This window comes from Limulus polyphemus, unplaced genomic scaffold, assembly GCF_000517525.1.
Source record: "Limulus polyphemus unplaced genomic scaffold, Limulus_polyphemus-2.1.2 Scaffold2524, whole genome shotgun sequence".
Lineage (NCBI taxonomy): Eukaryota > Metazoa > Arthropoda > Merostomata > Xiphosura > Limulidae > Limulus > Limulus polyphemus.
The window spans coordinates 96,013-102,012 of record NW_013668134.1 but is presented as its reverse complement, the minus strand read 5'-3'; the positions used below and the strand labels follow the sequence as shown (position 1 = coordinate 102,012).

Sequence of the window (6,000 nt, the reverse complement as noted above, 5' to 3'; positions counted from 1 at the left end):
AACTGCCTCGACTGCACTTTTCTGCCTCTTTGTTGGTCAAGCTTGATTTCGCAGACTTTATTTATTTCAGTTAGCTATGAAACTTGAAGTTAGAGAATACTATGGAATGGGGTGGGTAGTACTTGCCAAGTTATTTTTGACAGACTATACGCTAGTATATTTAGAAAATCCAGTACGCTTTGGTAACACTACCTTCCACTAATGGCTTTATGTCATGTTGCTTAGCAACAAAAGTATAACCTAATGTTGTTGTTAGTCTATGTACTGAAACTATAAAATGAAATGTGTAGACAACAAAACTGGAAAATATTTGTTGATTTCTTAATTTAGAGTCTCCGTTGATTAAAAGGGTTTGATTTTTATTGAAAACGTTGGTGATATAACAAAAAATAGCTTAATTCAGAAACGATTTAAGTTTAAAACTGAATTGATATTTGTACTTTCATGATAAAGTTTATGCAATTGACTCTAGACTAAATGATCCCAACTACGTCTTTACTTTAGGCTTATTATACCAACATTCACTACACTTATAAGGTTTTACAACACACACCCCTCATGGCCCCCTTGCACCCCGTCACTAGAATCGTATTGGGCAGACAGTAATCGGACTATTCTATCTGGATAAATGCATTTTGGCTTTTATGACTCCTCCGATTTCGAGAAATCAAGCGTGTCGTGACACACACTTGCTTTTACATAGGTTAGACTCTGTACACCCTGAGCACCATATCTATATACGATATATATTGCAGATATAAAAACTTCCTTTCATTATCACTATTCCTGTTAAATCTCGAAACAAGATGTTTTTTTTTTTATTATTATTATTTTATTGTCCTATGAATGTACTTGTGTTATGTATTTGCTTCTGTACTACATATAGTGTTGATTGGAACATGAAATATAAACATGAAGATATTCACGGTATGAAGATTTAGTCTGGTTTGAAGTTCGGTTTAATGTATCGTCAGTTGACGTATTTCACGATTCAAGAAACTTTGTCATCACTGCATCTGCTTCTATGTTTCATTCTTATCAGGCCCTAGAATATTTTTTGAAAATGATTGACATTAAAAAGTTTGAGTGAAAAGAGAACAGTTCTGTGTTGAGTGCCTAAATTATGAGTATTTTATGGTAATACAATAAGGCAGTTGATGTTGTTTGTGTGGGAGTCATGAATTTCTCGGCACGTGAAAAAATACAATTATAGGTGCATTCGCCCCTGTTTTAATTAAATTTTTTGTTTGCGGTTATATATATTATAAAATGACTTAAGATTATTGTGGTGATTTGAAACAATGTCTGATGCTATTATTACATGATTTGTATATTCTGTCGGACAATAGTTGTTGACTAATTTTCTATCGTCGTACTGCATTTATTTTGATTAAAATGAATATGGATTATTTTAAATTCCATTTGATAATTAAGAAGCTTCCGTGTTTACAATGTAGCAATTGCTCTATCACGGGTAAAACATGTCGTACATAATCGTAGTAACAAGGGCGTCTGCAGTAGGGGGGGGGGTGTGTGTGTGAGCAAGTGGGCACTTGGTCACTGGAAAAAGAGAAACATATTTCCTTATTCAGTCAATATATATATACCTTTATATATACTCTTGATTCAATCTTTGCTCTCCCCTCTTGGAGAAATGTATGTGGACGCTCATGCATAGTATGTTCTTGTTTTTTTCCTTCTACGATCCTTTGTAATGCATTTTTATAGATCTTAAGTGCTATTTTTACATAACTTTGATTTTAAATCCGAAATAGACAAATAAGGAGGAATGTGAAAAAAACGAAAAAACTTCTGTTTACGTGATTTACCATAAAATTTAGTCTTATTGAATAGCTCTCCGGTTGCTCAGTGGTAAGTCTGCAGATTTACGACGCTAAAAACCTGGTTTCAATACCCGTGGTGGGCAGAGCACAGATAGCCCATTGAGTAGCCTTATTTAACAACAACCAAACCAAATCTATTTCATAAACTTTTTGTTATGCAATTTTAGTGCTTTCCTATGCCAGCACCTGGTGGATATTATCTAAACTAATGTCGTTGCCTATAGCAACGCCTCTTTCTACTGTCTGTATTCTTTGAGTTGTAGGGCTTTAGGTCATGTGGCGTTGGAAAGCAGACTAACTAGTGTGAAAATGATGGAGCTTATTCATCCCTTTTTGTAGAAGATGTAAAAAAGTAAGTTAAAGTTAAAAGCAATAACGACTTTCATATCTTGAAAATATGCATGCTTGAGAATTTATAAATATAATGGTGTCTTACGATTTCTTTCCAGTATTTGTAATCTTATACTGTTATAGTTCTAAGTTCTAACATTATAGTCGTTTGCACAGTCCACATTCTGAGGGACTTGGAAGTTGGAACTGAAGTGCTTATACACGAAATGCCGTTTTCGACTTTATAACTAGTGTTATTCACTTAGTCTTGCACTTCTAAGTTTCAAGTTTTTCATGTACTGTCGTAATTTTATTCTGCAACTACTTAAGATGTTAAATTACTCTAGTTCTTATGTAGCTCAGGTATAGGCTAAACAATGTATTGCCTATAATTTAAAGTATAATTATAATTTAATACCATAATTAGCAAGTTAAATAGCTCATATCTTCATTAGTTTTTTTCACCATGCATGCATTATTCGACTAACTTAATTTAAGTTTAGCACCATAATATTACGTTTCACTTTCAGAATAGGTTGTAACAATTCTTTGATCTTATTTATTAAGTTAACAGTGATTTGTTGATTAAGTTTGAGAGTTTTTAACATAATAAATGAATAATTAATTGGGTTTGGTTTCTTCTTACAATAGGAGTGTAAATTATTATGAAACGTAATTAAGTTGATCAATTTCATGTGGATGGTCTTGTGTTCAACATACAATTTTGTTGTATGACCAACTTGTACCTTTTGCAATTACCTAATCCTAGCCAAGATTCACATATGTACACCAGTATAATTAGTAATTTAGTATTGCTTAACCTTCACTTTGGTGATTGATTATTAATGAAAAATAAAGTTACAACTTGTAAAGATTATGGTTTTAGGATGTTTGGACTATTTTGTAGATAGATGACAATGTAGATAAAAAAAAATACACAGTTTGTATTGTTGTTCTTGTTATTAAAAGCTCTTAGTTATCCATGTATCAGACATTAATTCTCCAAAATGCTTAAAACAACAATAGCTTTACCAGTCCCGTGTCCCTGGTTTTAATATGGATGGGAATCCACTCAAGTGTTACTTTAGAAATGGATCTTGGTATTGGGATGGATAAGTAACTCAAGCCACTGAGGTAGTACTTGGTTGCTAGTTTTAAAGTTAATAGAAATTTAAGGTTTATTTGTAGACATATTGATTGCAAGTCAAAACAAGTAATTATCTCTATACAAAGCACTAATTAAATTTGATGGCGAGAAACCCAAGTTTTAAAGAATAAAACTTAGAAATAGCTTGAATGGGTAGTGAAAGAAACTATTACAAATGTAGAACATTTTGACAAACTTTTGTTATCACCTAATGGTGTCAAAAACTTGTCAAAATATTGAACATTTGTAATACAGTTTCTTTCACTACCCATTCAAGCCATCTGCAAACTTTAAATCACTAGTGAGACCTCACTTGAATGCTGTATGCAGTTTTGATCTCCTTATCTAAGAAAGAATAATAACTTAGTAAACTTATGTAGGAGTTGAGGGGAAAACTAGTTAATTGGACCGTAAGATAGTTAGATGAGTTAAAGCAGAAGGTTGTTATTAGTGGAATCCTGTAAAACTGGACCTTTATTAATAGTGGAGTACCTCAGGGGTCAGTTCTTGGGCCTTTGCTTTTTCTAAATTACATTAATAATATTGATAGAAGTATAATTAGTAACTTAATATATCACCAAAATATTCTGTGAACAGATCCTTGATCCTCATTCTTCTTACTCACTACAAATTTCTGGAAGAGAAAGACATGCAACTATATTTTAGCTTAATGTTTAAAATGTGCATTATATAATCCACATAAACAATAATAAATAATGATATCCAATGAAAAGTCTTTAATCCCATAACATTTCACCTTATGTCTTTATCAAGGGGTACACATCCTACTGAACAAGAGACCAGTAAAGTGTGTATTTCTTGATAAGTTCTTAAGGTGAAATATTGAGAAATTAAATAATTTTCACTGTATACTGGCTGTTTCTCTTCATAAAACATGTTTACATTCTGGTGTGCATTACACTATCTGAATTCTTCTTTGTTCAGACATGTTTTCCTTGTGCTTTTTGAGTTTCTAGTTGCTTTGATTGACTGCCTTTCTTTCTTTAGTGCTACTTTACTTGTGTCCTTATTGTACTTTCATTTCATCCACCTGCTTATAACTTTGTTTTCTCAAGCTACCACTTTTATTCTTTGAGCTACTTCAAACAATGATTGCAAATGCAATAAAATAAATTAAAAATGAGTTTAAATTAAAAAAGTTTCGAGGCCCAGTTGTTCCTCTTCAAGCATTTTCTCCACCTATGAAGCTGACATTCAATGGTTATCTCTTTAGCTCACTTAGTAGATCAAATGCCTGGTGTGTGACAGGTCTCAGATTTAAGTCTGTAGTGAGATACTATGAATATTGTGAAAATGTTAAGTTACCACAGTCTTATATGGCTGTAGTGAATCATGACATGACTACATGTTGGCTGCTGATGTTTTTCAGATATGATATTGCCACTATGCTGCATCATATGGTTAGTTTTATTCTGTCTATTTCTTATCCAGTTCAGGTCTCTTGTCATTCTGTTTCATTACCTTTTGTAGAGACTGCCTAGCCTCTGGACAATTTTGGCCAGCTCATCCATCTTCAGCCTTTGCTTCTGGCTCTTCTCTCTCTGATGAGGAACAAGCACTTCCTTCTTATCTGTTTGCTATGCTCATAACTCAGGTATGTAAATTTCTATCTCTTTTGCATGTATATCATAATGACTCTTGAGTTGCTTTACTCTGTGGACTTCCTTCTGTCCCACCTCCACATTGATCAACATCTTCATGACTCCTTTACTATGGCGTATGGTCATGACCCTTCTATATTTCTTGAACCTCAATCTCTAGTGTTCCTTCTATCTGCTTGGGGTGCTTCTCTTTCATCTTCTTTTTCTCTTTCTTTCCTACAATCAGCTCATTTTAATCTTATCTTTACTCTATTCCTTTGCTATATCTTCATCTTTCACCTTTTTACTGTAGCTCTTCATTCTGACCTTGATTGTTTTGATGGGGCTATCCAATCTTATAAGTTTGCCCTTTTGGCTTCTATTTCTTCCTCTTCTGTCTCTATTTGGAGTTAGTTTTTTTATTCTTGAAATTTTTTCAGTCTAGATGCTTTTTTTTCAGTTGTCTGTTTCCCATTCTCCTCTTTCCTTGACCCAAGTCTTGCCCTTTTTCTCACTGTCAGGGTGTTCCTGATTTCTTGTCTTCTTGGGCTGGTGCTGCTCACCAACAATCTTCTTTTGATTCCATGATTTCCTGACTCATTAAACTACAGGTAATTTTGTTAGCTACCTAACCTTGGAAATCCCCTGAGGCAATCCTTCTCTCCAGTTCCTCATCATATTGCAACTACTTTCCATTCACTTTCCCATTGAGTGGACCATCAAAACACTTGGCAGTAACTCTTCTATAAAGCTGATATTTGGCTCATGAACTTTTGGTGCCCCCTATCCCTGCTTGTACACCTATAATCTCCCTTCACTGGTGAACCCTGGTTTGTGAAAGTACTTTCTTCGGGTCTGTCCCTGCTTTTCATATTCAACTTCCTCTTTCTCCTCATCTTTTCACCTACCTCCTTCCCTCTGATCCTCTGCACCTTCAATATCTTCTTGGGAAATTTCTTGAGGCTCGTACAGGACAGGCTCATCCATCTCTCTTATGTCTTCACATCATAGAAATCTTGGTATTGAAGGCTCTTCACTCTCCTTCTCTTCCTGGATGAAAGGCTCTCTCATTTTTGGG

General features: G+C 34.1%; 1 protein-coding gene across 4 annotated transcripts in view; it reads left to right on the top strand.

Moving 5' to 3' along the window:
- Positions 1–2,109: 2,109 nt before the first annotated feature.
- Positions 2,110–6,000, top strand: part of LOC106467194 (rap guanine nucleotide exchange factor 6-like) — an 80,873-nt gene continuing 76,982 nt past the window's right edge. For 3 of the 4 annotated variants that reach the window (XM_022395322.1, XM_013927515.2, XM_022395323.1), the window contains exon 1: positions 2,111–2,196. The gene's annotated coding sequence lies outside the window, so the exon portion shown is untranslated. Of the gene's footprint in view, positions 2,201–6,000 lie in introns of all 4 variants that reach the window. The other variant, XM_022395321.1, reaches the window with a different exon arrangement.